Source organism: Heptranchias perlo, chromosome 3, assembly GCF_035084215.1.
Source record: "Heptranchias perlo isolate sHepPer1 chromosome 3, sHepPer1.hap1, whole genome shotgun sequence".
Taxonomy (NCBI): Eukaryota; Metazoa; Chordata; class Chondrichthyes; order Hexanchiformes; family Hexanchidae; genus Heptranchias; species Heptranchias perlo.
Window position 1 is genome coordinate 43,887,227 of NC_090327.1, and position 17,125 is coordinate 43,904,351.

General features: G+C 43.5%; 1 protein-coding gene across 1 annotated transcript in view; it reads left to right on the forward strand.

Moving 5' to 3' along the window:
• triqk (triple QxxK/R motif containing) overlaps positions 1-17,125 on the forward strand; it is a 110,207-nt gene that overhangs the window by 17,995 nt on the left and 75,087 nt on the right. The gene's annotated exons all lie outside the window — the stretch shown is intronic.

Consider the following 17,125-nt stretch of genomic DNA (forward strand, 5'->3'; position numbering starts at 1 on the left):
AAGGAGAGATATAAAAACAAATTAACATGTTGAAGCTTATGATCAATAAAATCGCAGACTGAAATGTGGAACTATTTTACTCTTAAACTCCTCTAAGCCTGAACTCTGGTCTTGTAAGGCTTTCTGTTGTGTATTTGTTTTGCAAATTGCAAGGATTAGAGGATTACCAGCAATTCAAAGGGTTGGCAACTGCACAATGATATTACAAGACATGTAATATTGGTTAAAGTAGAATAGGTTGAGTGTACGGAAATTCAGATGTCCGCCTTGGCAGGACTCTCATCTCTGAGTCAGAAGGTCGTGGGTTCAAGTGCCATTCTAGAGACTTGAGCACATAATCTAGGCTAACATTTCGATGTGGTACTGAAGGAGTGCTGCACTGTTGGAGGTGTCACCTTTCAGATAAGATGGTAAACCGAGGCCTCATCTGCCCTCTCCAGAGGAACTAAAAAGATCCGTTGGCACTATTTGAGGAAGAGTAAGGAGTTCTTCTGGTGTCCTGGCCAACATATCATCCTTCAACCAATACCACCAAAAATAGATTATCTGGTCATTTTTCTCATTGCTGTTTGTGGGACCTTGGTGTGCGCAAACTGACTGCTGTTTTTGCCTATATAACAATAGTGAATGCTCAACAGAAGTACTTTATTAACTTTGAAGTGCTTTGGGACATCCTGAAGATGTGAAAGGTGCTATATAAATGCAAGTTTTTTCTTCTTTCATTCACTTTTGTCAGCTTTTCTCGCTGGTGGCTCTCTCACATCTGAGTTAGAAGGTCGTGGGTTCAACACCACTCCAGAACTTGAGCATAAAATTTAAGCCGACACTTCATTGTTTACTGAGAGAGCACTGCGTTGTTGAAGATGCCTGCTCATGTAGATGTAAAAGATCCCATTGCGCCATTTTAAAAAAAAGCAGGAGTTATCCCGGTTCCTTGGCCAAAACAGCCTTCAACCTACACCACCAAACAGATTAACTAGCTATTTATTTCACTTTTTGTTTGTGGAACCTTGCTGAGCACAAATTGGCTGCTGCATTTGCCTACATAATTAGATTGCCTACACTTTAAAAAGTGATTCCTTGGATGTGAAGCATCTTGGGACATCGTGAGGATGTGAAAGGCAATGTGCTAATGCAAGTTTGTTCTCTCTTTCTGATTCTCTCCCTTCTTCACTCCTTGGGGTGGCAAATCAGTACCTAAATGTGCTGCAACAGCTGATTTGCTAACATAAGGGATCTGGCCTTGAGATTGTTACTGCTCTGTTCCCTGATGCTCTTCTTGCTGATCGTGCCTCCATTTTATACCTGATTCTGCTGCTTCAGAAGTGGACTCATGTTTGCTCTTTGCTTATTACTGCCCTATGTGTGGGCCACAAAGTCTGCTTCTGGAGTGAAACTGGAGTTGGGACTGGCAGGAAGGAAAGCATCAGGGAGGGTGAGTGCTTCTCTGACATGGGGGGAAGGGAGAGTTGGAGGGCTATGAGTGCCTCTGTGAACTCGGTGGGGGAGTAACTGTTCAGGTAACTTTTAGAGTCATAGAGTTATACAGCACGGATAGAGGCCCTTCGGCCCATCGTGTCCGCGCCGGCCATCAAGCCCAGTCTAATCTAATCCCATATTCCAGCATTTGGTCCGTAGCCTTGTATGCTATGGCATTTCAAGTGCTCATCCAAATGCTTCTTGAATGTTGTGAGGGTTCCTGCCTCTACAACCCTCCCAGGCAGTGAGTTCCAGACTCCAACCACCCTCTGGGTGAAAAAGTTCTTTCTCAAATCCCCTCTAAACCTCCCGCCTTTTACCTTGAATCTATGCCCCCTTGTTATAGAACCCTCAACGAAGGGAAAAAGCTCCTTAGTATCCATCCTATCTGTGCCCCTCATAATTTTGTACACCTCAATCATGTCCCCCCTCAGCCTCCTCTGCTCCAAGGAAAACAAACCCAATCTTCCCAGTCTCTCTTCATAGCTGAAGCGCTCCAGCCCTGGTAACATCCTGGTGAATCTCCTCTGCACCCGCTCCAAAGCGATCACATCCTTCCTGTAGTGTGGCGACCAGAACTGCACACAGTACTCCAGCTGTGGCCTAACCAGTGTTTTATACAGCTCCATCATAACCTCCTTGCTCTTATATTCTATGCCTCGGCTAATAAAGGCAAGTATCCCATATGCCTTCTTTACCACCTTATCTACCTGTTCCGCCGCCTTCAGGGATCTGTGAACTTGCACACCAAGATCCCTCTGACCCTCTGTCTTGCCTAGGGTCTTCCCATTCATTGCGTATTCCCTTGCCTTGTTAGTCCCTCCAAAGTGCATCACCTCGCACTTTTCCGGGTTAAATTCCATTTGCCACTGTTCCGCCCATCTGACCAACCCATCTATATCGTCCTGCAGACTGAGGCTATCCTCCTCGCTATTTACCACCCTACCAATTTTTGTATCATCAGCGAACTTACTGATCATACCTTTTACATTCATATCCAAGTCGTTAATGTAGACCACAAACAGCAAGGGACCCAGCACAGATCCCTGTGGTACCCCACTGGCCACAGGCTACCAGTCACAAAAACAACCTTCGACCATCACCCTCTGCCTTCTGCCACTAAGCCAGTTTTGTATCCAAAGTGCCAAGGCACCCTGGACTCCATGGGCTCGTACGTTCTTGACCAGTCTCCTGTGGGGGACTTTATCGAAGGCCTTACTGAAATCCATGTATACCACATCCACTGCGTTACCCTCATCCACACGCCTAGTCACCCCCTCAAAAAATTCAATCGAATTAGTCAGACATGATCTTCCCTTGACAAAGCCATGTTGACTATCCCTGATTAATCCTTGCTTCTCCAAGTGGAGACTAATTTTGTCCTTCAGAATTTTTTCCAATAATTTTCCTACCACTGATGTTAGGCTCACTGGCCTGTAGTTCCCCGGTTTTTCCCTACTCCCCTTCTTGAATAATGGTACTACATTAGCGGTTCTCCAGTCCTCTGGCACATCCCCTGTGGCCAGAGAGGTTCTGAATATATGTGTTAGAGCCCCCGCAATCTCCTCCTTTGCCTCACACAGTAGCCTGGGATACAATTCGTCCGGGCCTGGGGATTTATCCATTTTTAGGCCTGCTAAAACCGCCAATACCTCCTCCCGCTCGATGTTAATATGTTCGAGTATATCACAGTCCCCCTGTCGTATTTCTATGTCTACGTCGTCCTTCTCCATAGTGAAAACAGATGCAAAAAATTCATTTAGAACCCCTCCTACATCTTCCGGCTCCACACACAGATTGCCATTTTTGTCCCTAATGGGCCCTATTTTTTCCCTAGTCATCCTCTTACCCTTTATATACTTATAAAACATCTTAGGATTTTCCTTTATTTTGCTCGCCAGTGTTTTTTCATGGCCCCTCCTTGATCTCCTAATTTCCTTTTTAAGTATCCCCCTGCACTTTTTGTACTCCTCTAGGGCTTCCTCCGTCCTTAGCCTTTTGTATCTGCCAAAAGCCCTCCTTTTTTTCCTAATCCATTCTCGTATATCCCCTGACATCCAAGGTTCCCTGGAGTTCTTGGAACCACCCTTGACCTTTACGGGAACATGTTGCCATTGTATGGTCTCAGTCTCCCTTCTGAAAGACTCCCATTGCTCCGATGCGGATTTTCCTACAAGCAGCTGATCCCAGTCCATTTTGGCCAGATCCTGCCTTATCCTATTAAAATCGGCCTTCCCCCAATTTAGAACCTTTATTTCCGGCCCCTCCCTGTCCTTTTCCATGACCACCTTAAATCTCACCGAATTATGGTCACTGTCACCAAAGTGCTCACCTACTAGCACTTCTTCCACTTGGCCGGCCACATTCCCTAGAATTAGGTCCAGTACCGCCCCCTCTCTTGTAGGACTTTCTACATGCTGGCTCAAAAAGCTCTCCTGGATGCACGTTAAGAATTTTGTACCCTCTAAGCCTTTTACACTCTGAGTATCCCAGTTAATATTGGGGAAGTTGAAATCCCCCACTATTATTACCCTATTATTTGCACAATTTTCTGAGATTTGCCTACATATCTGTTCCTCTATCTCCCCCTGACTGTTTGGGGGTCTATAGTACACTCCCATCAAAGTGCTTGCCCCCTTTTTGTTTTTAAGCTCCACCCATATGGCCTCATTTGAGGAACCTGCTAATATATCATCTCTCCTTATGGCAAACAAATACTTGACTTTGGACTACTGTAGCAGATATTGTGAATTTTATATATCTGAATAGATCAGACTATTCAATGCAACTATGTTTTGGTTGACATCTGGGTTGAGTATGCTGTACGTTTTACTGTTAAGAACTGATTTAATGTCAGGAGACATACAAATAAAGCATTAGCTGCCTTTCATGGATGTGGTTCTGAAGTATTGCCCTGTGGATCTAGAAGTAACTGAGACTATTATATTGCTGACTGGAGGTTATGATAGTAATCTAGGGAACAATACTCTAACACATACAATATGTTGTATTCAGAAAATAGCGCATATGTGTGTGCACGTAACTGTTTGGCGGCAGTCACTTGCCAATAGTTTAGCAAATGTTACATTGTAAGTTTAGTGAATGATGATTGTCACAGCATCAGGAATCCCAATGTGTGCAACATATCCTGTCCATTGTGATAGCACTGAGAAATCAGTAGGATTTTTTTGTTCTGTTGCTCTCACGTGTCAAGTTCTGCAGAATATAGTCAGCAACATTTCAGAAACAATTGTTGCATAAGATTGCTAGCTTATTAATGTTGTTCTTATTGTAGCTGCTGAAATAATTTTCATAGTGTTTTTAGCAAGAATTATTGATAATATAACTGATAGTAATGATTATTATTGGTCATAAAATTCTTAATGGCTTCCTTCAGATTTAGTTTTCTCTTTTATTTAATATTTAAAAAAATATAACCTGCATGTCATTTCAGTGGTAGTAAAGCAGTATTTAAAGAACAGATGTGCAGTTATTTTTCTTACTTTAAAAAAAACCTTGAAATGAAGGGATTGAGTAGAAATGGAGGTACTTATGTTAGTTGAGAATTATCAGTGCTAAGTAACTTAAAATTAATGTATTTGATTTTGAAAAAATATCTAGTTATGATGTAAGAAATCTTTATTGCAGAATGGTAAATGAAATCATAATTTTGCAGCTGAAGTTTGAAGAACTCAGAATTCACAAATGAGAAAGGATTTATATTTACTTAATGAATGTATTTGTGTTTGTACATTGGCACCAACAAGTACTTTTAGGACGCAAAATATTAATAATATGCCATACCGTACCTTTTACTGGACTGTGATCTAGCATTGTTATTAACACAGCAGTTCTGATGATTGTCACTAATCAAACTATTCCTTATTGGATGTCTGGTATTCATTTTGGTAAGAAAAGTTCTTGTTGTGATTTGATGTGCTGTTTAATGCTGTAAGCATGTATTAAAGTTTTGGAAAGAAGATACATTCAGTCCAATAATTTACTAAGCAGTTTGAAGCTATTGATGCAAGATGTTAGTCAGTGTGTAGGAATGTAAATTTACCACTCAGCTGGACTGTTAGATAGAGCACTATACGGCAATAGAGTGTTCAGTCTTTGTGCGAAAGGGGTAAATGTAGAATTGACCAGTAGTGACCTATAGAAGTACTTCTCTTGGCATAAACTGGGAGCGGCTCCATAGACCATAATAGTGTTTTCTGGTCCTGTACATTCCTATGTTCGTATAAAACAGAATACTATTGAATCTGCTTCCATCAGTATTTCAGGCAGTGCATTCCAGATCATTACAACTTGCTGCGTAAAAAAAAATGTTTCCTCATGTCGCCTCTGACTGTGGAAGTCCATATCCCAGAGCATTCTGCCTTCACAACTGATAGGGGCAGCATTGTGGTTGGAGGCATCAGAAAGAGATTCAAATGATACATTTTAGTAGGAAGAATGAGGCAATACAAACTAAATGGTACAATTTTAAAGGGGGTGCAGGAACAGAGAGACCTGGGGGTACACATACATAAATCTTTGAAGGTGGCAGGTCAAGTTGAGAAGGCTATTAAAAAGCATATGGGATCCTTGGCTTTATTAATAGAGACATAGAGTACAAAAGCAAGAAAGTTATGCAAAATCTTTATAAAACACTGGTTAGGCCTCAGCTGGAGCATTATGTTCAATTCTGGGTACCACACTTTAGGGAGGATATCAAGACCTTAGAAAGGATGCAGAAGAGATTCACTAGAATGATTCCAAGGATGTGGGACTTCAGTTATGTGGGGAGGCTGGAAAAGCTGGGATTGTTCTCGTTAGAACAGAGAAGGTTAAGGGGAGATTTGATAGAGGTGTTCAAAATCATGAATGGATGTCCAAAGGGACTTAGGGGTTCAGGTACATAGATCATTGAAGTGTCATGAACAGGTACAGAAAATAATCAATAAGGCTAATGGAATGCCGGCCTTTATATCTAGAGGACTGGAGTACAAGGGGGCAGAAGTTATGCTGCAGCTATGCAAAACCCTGGTTAGACCGCACCTGGAGTACTGTGAGCAGTTCTGGGCACCGCACCTCCGGAAGGACATATTGGCCTTGGAGGGAGTGCAGCGTGGGTTTACTAGAATGATACCCGGACTTCAAGGGTTAAGTTACGAGGAGAGATCACACAAATTGGGGTTGTATTCTCTAGAGTTTAGAAGGTTAAGGGGTGACCTGATCGAAGTTTATAAGATATTAAGGGGAACAGATAGGGTGGATAGAGAGAAACTATTTCCGCTGGTTGGGGATTTTAGGAGTAGGGGGCACAGTCTAAAAATTAGAGCCAGACCTTTCAGGAGTGAGATTAAAAAACATTTCCACACACAAAGGGTGGTAGAAGTTTGGAACTCTCTGCCGCAAATGGCAATTGATACTAGCTCAATTGCTAAATTTAAATGTGAGATAGATAGCTTTTTGGCAACCAAAGATATTAAGGGATATGGGCCAAAGGCAGGTATATGGAGTTAGATCACAGATCAGCCATGATCTTATTAAATGGTGGAGTAGGCACGAGGGGCTGAATGGCCGACTCCTGTTCCTATGTTCCTATAGAGTAAATAAGGAGAAACTGTTTCCAGTGGCAGAAAGATCGGTAACCAGAGGACGCAGATTTAAGGTGATCGGCAAAAGAGCCAGAGCAACATGAGGAAACTTTTTTTTATGCAGCAAATTGGAATGATATGGAATGCACTGCCTGAAAGACTGGTGGAAGCAGATTCAATAGTAACTTTCAAAAGGGAATTGGATGAATACTAGAAGGGAAAACATTTAGAGGGCGATGGGGAAAGAGCAGGGGAATGGGACTAATTGAAGAGCTGTTTCAAAGAGCAGGCATAGGTATGAAGGGCCGAATGGCCTCCTCCTGTGCTGTATGTACTATGATACTATGAAATGAAGAAGCATATAAAAGCATATAAACTATGTGAATCAGTCATGCTTCTTGGCTGATGGGCACTTTAAGTTCTGAAATTAACTTATTTTTATTATCCAGATTATGCTGACTTGCATACATGTGCAACATTTTCTACTATTAATTGAGTCCACAGCACAGAAACAGGCTGTTCGGCCCAACTGGTCTTTGCCTCCTCTCACCCCTCTTCATCTAACCCTATCAACACATCCTTCTATTCCTTTCTCCCTTGTGTGCTTAACTAGCTTCTCCTTAAATGCATCTATGCTATTTGCCTCAACTACTCCTTATGGTAGCGCGTTCCACATTCTTACCACCCTTCGGGAAAGGAAATTTCTCCTGAATTCCCTATGTGATTTATTAGTGACTATCTTATAATTATGATCTCTAGTTTTGGACACCCCCAGAAGTGGAAACATTTTTTCTACGTCTACCCTTTCAAACCTTTTCATTATCCTAAAGACCTCTGTGAGTTCACCCCTCAGCTTTCTAGAAAAAAGAGCTCCAGCCTGTTCAGCTTTTCCTGATAAATATTTCCTCTCAGTTCTGGTAGCATCCTTGTGAATCTTATTTGCATCTTTTCCAATGCCTGCATATCCTTTGTAATAATATGGAGACCAGATCTGTGCACAGTACTCCAAACCTGGTCTAACCAAGGTTCTATACAAGTTTAACATAACTTCTCTGCTTTTCAGTTTTCTCCCTCTAGGAATGAACCCCAGTGCTTGATTTGCTTTCTTTATGGCCTTATTATCCTGCATCACTACTTTTAGTGATTTGTGAATTTGTACACCTAGATCCCTTTGCTCCTTTACCCTATTTTAGACTCTTATTATCCAAGCAGTGTGTGGCCTCTTTATTCTTCCTACCAAAATGCACTACCTCACACTTATCTATATTGAAATTCATTTGCCAATTACACAACCATTCTGCAAGTTTATTAATACCTTATTGTATTTTGTCGCATTCTTCCTTTGTGTTCATTACACTCCCCAATTTGGTGTTGTCTGCAAATTTTGAAATTGTACTTCCGATTCCCGAGTCCAAATTGTTAATGTAAATTGTGAACAACAGTGGTCCCAGCACTGATCGCTGTGGAGCACACTTTCCACCTTTTGCCAGTCTGAGTAGCTATCCTTAACCCCGTCCTGTTGTTTTCTGTTTTGTAGCCAGCTTGCTATCCATTCTGCTACCTGTCCCCTGACTCCACATGCTCTAACCTTAGTTATGAGTCTACTTATCGAAGAGCTTTTGAAAATCCAAATAAATTACATTTACTGCATTACCCTTGTCTACTCCTTCTTTTACTTCTTCAAATATTTCAATAAGGTTGGTCAAGCATGACCTCCCCTTTTGAAATCCAGGCTGACTATTCTTAATTATATTTTTGGTTCCGAGGTGTTTTTCAATTACATCTTTGAGTAAATATTTCATTATCTTTCCTACTACCGATGTTATGCTAACTGGTCTATACCAGGGGTTTTATCATCTCTAAGTTTGATTAGTTTATCGACTATCTCCCCCTTTTCTATCATTTTTGTTCTCTTCTTCCAATGTTATGCCCATCTTATTAGTCTCCCTTATAAATACTGAGGCAAAGCACTATTCAATATTTCTGCAATTTTGCTGTCATTACCTGTAAGTTTATCTTGTGCATCTTAGTGGCCCTATCCTTATCCTGATTTTTTTTGTTGTTATTTATGTCTCTGTAGAATACTTTACTGTTTATTTTAATATCCCTTGATAATTTAATTTTGTAGTTCCTCTTTGCTTTCCTAATTGTTTTTCTTACTTCTTTCCTAACCTCTTCGTATTCCCTTTTGTCATCCTCTCCTTTATTGTCTTTGTACTTAGAGTATGCCTTTTTCTTTAGTTTCAATTTTACCCTTATCGCTTTATTCATCCATGGTGTTTCATTATTGGCTAGTTTGTGCTTGCTTTGTAGAGGAATATATTTCTCCTGACCTCTCTTGATTACTTTTAAATATTTTCCACTGCTGTTCTATGTCTTTGTTAATTTTTTTTCCAGTTTACCTTTCCTAGTTCCATTCTGATCCCCTCAAAATTAGCTTTTTCCCAATCTACTACTTTGGTCTTTGTCTTACTTATGTCTGTCTCTGTCATAATTTTAAACCTTATTATGTTATGATTGCAATTGCCTAGATGTTTCCCTATGCTTACTTCTCTTATCTGCTCTGGTTCATTACCCATTAATAGATCCTGCAGTGATTCCTCTCTTGTTGAGCTTCTTACGTACTGGGTAAGAAAGGAGTCCTGTACACACTGTAAAAACTCCATTCTCTTTTTCCTACTGTGAATTGCATTTTACACAAACGCAGATTATTTGTGCACTTATTTCCAATTATATGTGTTAACATTTTTAGCAATGTATTCTTGTTTCAATAATATTCAACTGTATTATAAATTAGCATAGAGACAGCATTTAGTTAGATCTCAGATGGCTCAGAAGTTTGAATGTATGACCTTTCACTGATATGACCTTGGCCTAAACCTTTGAACTTCACACTTGGCAGAGGTGCAAGGTGTCTTATGCTAAAAAGAGGCATTTGTAGGGTTGCCAACTCTGGTTGGAGGTATTCCTAGAGGTTTGATCACGTGACATCTGACTATGCGATGTCTGCAAATGTTGTTGCATTTACCTTGAAAGGGTTGGGTCCCCTGTAGTTGAGTATCTTTGCTTGTGGTTTTGCACCAGCAGCTGTTGAGCGAGAAGTTCCGAGAGCCAGGAGGCGAGGGTAGGGAAGAGAGATACCGAATGTAGGGCAGGGATTTGCAGGGGGGAAACCAGAGGTGGGAGGAACTTCGATTCCACCAGTAATTAATAGTAATTTACTGAAATTGCACCAAAAACAAATACTAATACTGGTAGCACTTAGAGTCCCCTCATAATCAACAGTAACAGTGGAATCAGTATCTATAACTTATTGATAGTGTATATGTAACTGGTAGTAATAGATGTAATGCCCTAATATCCTACCTGTAACTAGTAGTAATCCTATAACCTGCAGATATTCAGCCAGTATCCCCCTCTGCACTGTTCAAGGTGTGGTCAGGTTCTCGAGTCGATGCTACATTTAACAGGCCCCATTTCTCTGTATCTCCTTGCTTTTTTAATATATATTTGTTCTTGGGATACGGGCAGCATTGGCAAGGCTGCATTTAATACCCGTCACTAGTTCTTCTGAGAAGGTGGTGGGCATCAATTGCTTGCATAACTGAGTGGCTTGCTAGGCCACTTCAAAGTGTTAACCACATAATGTGGACTAGAATGCAGTGCCACATGCTAATGAGAGCAGAAATAGGAGAATAGACCAGATGAATGCGTGGCTTGAGAGATGGTGTAGGAGGGAGGGGTTTAAATTCCTGAGGCTTTGGGACCGATTCTGGGAAAGGCGGGACCTGTACAAGCTGGACAGGTTGCACCCAAGAACTGGGACCAATATCCTCGCAGGGGCATTTGCTAGTTCTGTTGGGGAGGGTTTAAACTAGTATGGCAGGGGGATGGGAACCAAAGGGCAGGTACAGATAGGACAAATTCAGACCAGGAAACGGGAAGTGGAAAAGCAGTTAGTGAAGTAGTTCGCGACTCAGAAAGGCAAAAGAAGCAAAGGTTAAATAGAGTTTAGCACAGGAATTTGATGGGGTTAAAGGGTATATACTTCAATGCAAGGAGTATTACAAACAAAGCAGATGAGCTAAGGGCACAGATAGACACATGGCAGCATGATATCATTGCTATAACGGAAACCTGGCTTAAAGAGCGGGGTAATTGGCAGCTCAATATCCCTGCATATAGAGTTTTCAGGCAGGATAGAGTGGGTGATAAAAAAGGAGGGGGGGGTAGCATTATTGGTTAAAGAATCAATTACAGTTATGAGAAGGGATGATATGCGAAATGGATCATCAATCGAGGCCATATGGGTTGAGCTAAGAAATAAAAAAGGAGCAGTCACACTACTAGGAGTGTACTATAGACCCCCGAATAGCGAAAGGGAGATAGGAGAACAAATATGTCGGCAAATTTCTGAGTGCAAAAATAAAAATAAAAGGGTAATAATAGTTGGGGACTTCAACTACCCTAACATCAACTGGGATTCAAACAATGTGAGGGGCACAGAGGGCGCAAAATTCTTGATCGGTGTCCAGGAGAACTTTTTTAGCCAGTACATGACAGGCCCTTCAAGAGGGGATGCAATTCTAGATTTAGTCCTGGGAAATGAAGATGGGCAAGTGGGTGATGTGACAGTGGGTGACCGTATTGGGGATAGTGACCACAATTCAGTTAGTTTTAGCATTATTATGGAAAAGGACAGAGTTAAATCAGGAGTAAACGTTTTAAATTGGGGGAAGGCAAATTTTACAGAACTAAGAGGTGATTTGGCTGAAGTGGACTGGACACAACTACTTGAGGAGAAATCAGTGGCAAGCCAGCGGGAGGCACTAAAAAGTGAAATTCTACGGGTACAATGCAGACACGTCCCCTCACAGAAAAAGGGTGGCACTGCCAAATTTAGAGCCCCCTGGTTGTCTAGAAGTATACAGGGCAAGATAAAGCAGAAAAAGAAAGCTTATGACTGTCACAGAAAACTAAATACTGCAGAAAGCCTAGAGGAGTGCAGAAAGTACAGGGATGACGTAAAAAAGGAAATAAGGAAAGCAAAGAGAGGGCATGAAAAAATATTAGCCATGAAGATTAAAGAAAACCCAAAGATGTTTTTATCAGTACATTAAGAACAAGAGGATAGCTAAGGAAAAGGTGGGACCTATCAGGGATGATAAGGGTAACTTGTGTGTAGAAGCAGAGGATGTGGGTAGGGTTTTAAATGAATATTTTGTCTCCATATTCACAAAAGAAAGGGATGATCCGGACGTAGTAGTTAAAGATGAGAGGTGTGAAATATTGGATAAGGTAAACATAATGAGAGAGGAAGTACTAGAGGGACTGGAATCCTTGAAAGTTGATAAGTCACCAGGGCCGGATGGATTGTTTCCTAGGCTATTGAAGGAAGCCAGGGAGGAAATAGCAGATGCTCTGAGGATCATTTTCCAATCCTCACTAGATACAGGGGAGGTACCGGAGGACTGGAAGACTGCAAACGTAGTACTATTGTTTATAAAGGGTACGAGGGAAAGGCCGAACAATTATAGGCCGGTCAGTCTTTCCTCGGTGGTGGCAAACTATTAGAAACAATACTGAGAGATAGGATAAACTGTCACTTGGAAAGGCATGGTTTAATCAGGGATAGTCAGCATGGATTTGTTCAGGGAAGGTCATGCCTTACAAATCTGATTGAATTCTTTGAGGAAGTGATAAGGAGGATTGATGAGGGTAGTGCAGTGGATGTTGTCGACATGGATTTTAGTAAGGCATTTGACGAGGTCCCAAATGGCAAACTGGTCAGAAAGGTAAAAGCCCATGGGATACAGGGAAATGTGGCAAATTGGATCCAAAATTGGCTCAGTAACAGGAAACAAAGGGTAAACGTTGATGGATGTCTTTGCGAATGGAAATCCATTTCCAATAGTGTGCCACAGGGCTCAGTGTTGGGTCCCTTGCTGTTTGTGGGATATATAAATGATTTGGACTTGAATGTAGGGGGCATGATTGGCAAATTTGCAGACGACACAAAAATTGGCCATGCAGTTGATAGTGAAGAGGATAGCTGTAGACTCCAAGAAGATATCAATGGGTTGGTGGAGTGGACGGAAAAGTGGCAAATGGAGTGCAACCTGGAGAAGTGTGAGGTAATGCACTTAGGGAGGGCAAACAGTAAAAAGGAATATGCAGTAAACGGGAATATGTTGAGAGGGATAGAGGAAGTGAGAGACCTTGGCGTGCATGTGCACAGGTCCCTGAAGGTGGCAGTACAGGTAGATAAGGTTGTGAAGAAGGCATACTGAATGCTCTCCGTTATTAACCGAGATGTAGAATACAAAAGTAGGGATGTAATGATGGAACTGTATAAAATGCTGATAAGGCCACAGCTGGAGTATTGTGTGCCATTCTTTTTTTTTTATTCGTTCACGGGATGTGGGCGTCGCTGGCAAGGCCGGCATTTATTGCCCATCCCTAATTGCCCTCGAGAAGGTGGTGGTGAGCCGCCTTCTTGAACCGCTGCAGTCCGTGTGGTGACAGTTCTCCCACAGTGCTGTTAGGAAGGGAGTTACAGGATTTTGACCCAGCGACAATGAAGGAACGGCGATATATTTCCAAGTCGGGATGGTGTGTGACTTGGAGGGGAACGTGCAGGTGGTGTTGTTCCCATGCGCCTGCTGCCCTTGTCCTTCTAGGTGGTAGAGGTCACGGGTTTGGGAGGTGCTGTCGAAGAAGCCTTGGCGAGTTGCTGCAGTGCATCCTGTGGATGGTGCACACTGCAGCCACAGTGCGCCGGTGGTGAAGGGAGTGAATGTTTAGGGTGGTGGATGGGGTGCCAATCAAGCAGGCTGCTTTATCTTGGATGGTGTCGAGCTTCTTGAGTGTTGTTGGAGCTGCACTCATCCAGGCAAGTGGAGAGTATTCCATCACACTCCTGATTTGTGCCTTGTAGATGGTGGAAAGGCTTTGGGGAGTCAGGAGGTGAGTCACTCGCCGCAGAATACCCAACCTCTGACCTGCTCTCGTAGCCACAGTATTTATATGGCTGGTCCAGTTAAGTTTCTGGTCAATGGTGACCCCCAGGATGTTGATGGTGGGGGATTCGGTAATGCCGTTGAATGTCAAGGGGAGGTGGTTAGACTCTCTCTTGTTGGAGATGGTCATTGCCTGGCACTTATCTGGCGCGAATGTTACTTGCCACTTATCAGCCCAAGCCTGGATGTTGTCCAGGTCTTGCTGCATGCAGGCTCGGACTGCTTCATTATCTGAGGGGTTGCGAATGGAACTGAACACTGTGCAATCATCAGCGAACATCCCCATTTCTGACCTTATGATGGAGGGAAGGTCATTGATGAAGCAGCTGAAGATGGTTGTGCCTGGGACACTGCCCTGAGGAACTCTTGCAGCAATGCCCTGGGGCTGAGATGATTGGCCTCCAACAACCACTACCATCTTCCTTTGTGCTCGGTATGACTCCAGCCACTGGAGAGTTTTCCCCCTGATTCCCATTGACTTCAATTTTACTAGGGCTCCTTGGTGCCACACTCGGTCAAATGCTGCCTTGATGTCAAGGGCAGTCACTCTCACCTCGCCTCTGGAATTCAGCTCTTTTGTCCATGTTTGGACCAAGGCTGTAAGGAGGTCTGGAGCCGAGTGGTCCTGGCGGAACCCAAACTGAGCATCGGTGAGCAGGTTATTGGTGAGTAAGTGCCGCTTGATAGCACTGTCGACGACACCTTCCATCACTTTGCTGATGATTGAGAGTAGACTGATGGGGCGGTAATTTGCCGGATTGGATTTGTCCTGCTTTTTGTGGACAGGACATACCTGGGCAATTTTCCACATTGTCGGGTGGATGCCAGTGTTGTAGCTGTACTGGAACAGCTTGACTAGAGGCGCAGCTAGTTCTGGAGCACAAGTCTTCAGCACTACAGCTGGGATGTTGTCAGGGCCCTTAGCATTTGCTGTATCCAGTGCACTCAGCCGTTTCTTGATATCACGTGGAGTGAATCGAATTGGCCGAAGACTGGCTTCCGTGATGGTGGGGATATCGGGAGGAGGCTGAGATGGATTATCCACTCGGCACTTCTGGCTGAAGATGGTGCAAACGCTTCAGCCTTGTCTTTTGCACTCACGTGCTGGACTCCGCCATCATTGAGAATGGGGATGTTTGCAGAGCCTCCTCCTCCCGTTAGTTGTTTAATTGTCCACCACCATTCACGACTGCAGAGCTTTGATCTGATCCGTTGGTTGTGGAATCGCTTAGCTCTGTCTATAGCATGTAGTCCTGAGTTGTAGCTTCACCAGGTTGGCACATCATTTTTAGGTACGCCTGGTGCTGCTCCTGGCATGCTCTTCTACACTCCTCATTGAACCAGGGTTGATCCCCTGGCTTGTTGGTAATGGTAGAGTGAGGAATATGCCGGGCCATGAGGTTACAGATTGTGCTGGAATACAATTCTGCTGCTGCTGATGGCCCACAGCGCCTCATGGATGCCCAGTTTTGAGCTGCTAGATCTGTTCTGAATCTATCCCATTTAGCACGGTGGTCGTGCCACACAACACGTTGGATGGTGTCCTCAGTGCGAAGACGGGATTTCATCTCCACGAGGACTGTGCGGTGGTCACTCCTACCAATACTGTCATGGACAGATGCATTTGCGACAGGTAGATTGGTGAGGACGAGGTCAAGTAAGTTTTTCGCTCGTGTTGGTTCGCTCACCACCTGCCGCAGGCCCAGTCTAGCAGCTATGTCCTTCAGGACTCGGCCAGCTCGGTCAGTAGTGGTGCTACCGAGCCACTCTTGGTGATGGACATTGAAGTCCCCCACCCAGAGTACATTTTGTGCCCTTGCTCCCCTCAGTGCTTCCTCCAAGTGGTGCTCAACATGGAGGAGGACTGATTCATCAGCTGAGGGAGGACGGTAGGTGGTTTCCTTGCCCATGTTTGACCTGATGCCATGAGATTTCATGGGGTCCAGAGTCAATGTTGAGGACTCCCAGGGCCACTCCCTCCTGACTATATCACTGTACCGCCACCTCTGGTGGGTCTGTCCTGCCGGTGGGACAAGACATACCCAGGGATGGTGATGGAAGAGTCTGGGACGTTGGCTGAAAGGTATGATTCTGTGAGTCTGGCTGTGTCAGGCTGTTGCTTGACTAGTCTGTGGGACAGCTCTCCCAATTTTGGCACAAGTCCCCAGATGTTAGTAAGGAGGACCTTGCAGGGTTGACTGGGCTTGGTGTTTTGCCGTTGTCATGTCCGGTGCCTAGTGGTCCGATGCCGGGTGGTCCGTCCGGTTTTATTCTTATTATGACTTTTCGTAGCGAGATTTTACAACTGAGTGGCTTGCTCGGCCATTTCAGAGGGCAATTAAGAATCAACCACATTGCTGTGGGTCTGGAGTCACATATAGGCCAGACCGGGTAAGGGCGGCAGGCTTCCTTCCCTAAAGGACATTAGTGAACCAGATGGGTTTTTACGACAATCCGGTAGTTTCATGGCCATCATTACTGATACTAGTATTTTAATTCCAGATTTTTTTATTTAATTAATTGAATTTAATTAATTAATTGAATTTAAATTCGCCAGCTGCCGTGGCGGGATTTGAACTCATGATTCTGGATTTTAGTCCAGGCCTCTGGATTACTAGCCCAGTAACATAACCACTATGCTACCGTCCCTCCTGTAATGGTCACCACATTGCAGGAGGGACGTAATTGCTCTGGAGAGAGTGCAGAGAAGATTTACAAGAATGTTGCCAGGGCTTGAAAATTGCATCTACCAGGGGAGAATGGATAGGCTGGGGTTGTTTTCCTTGGAGTAGAGGAGGCTGAGGGGTGACTTGATTGAGGTGTACAAAATTATGAGGGGCCCAGATAGAGTAGACAGGAAGTACCTGTTTCCCCTAGCGGAGAGTTCAAGAACTAGAGGACATAGATTTAAGCTGATTGGCAGAAGGATTAGAGGCGATATGAGAAAAAACTTTTTTACCCAGAGGGTGGTGGGTGTATGGAATTCGCTGCCTGAATTGGTGGTAGAGGCAGGGACCCTCAACTCTTTTAAAAAGTACCTGG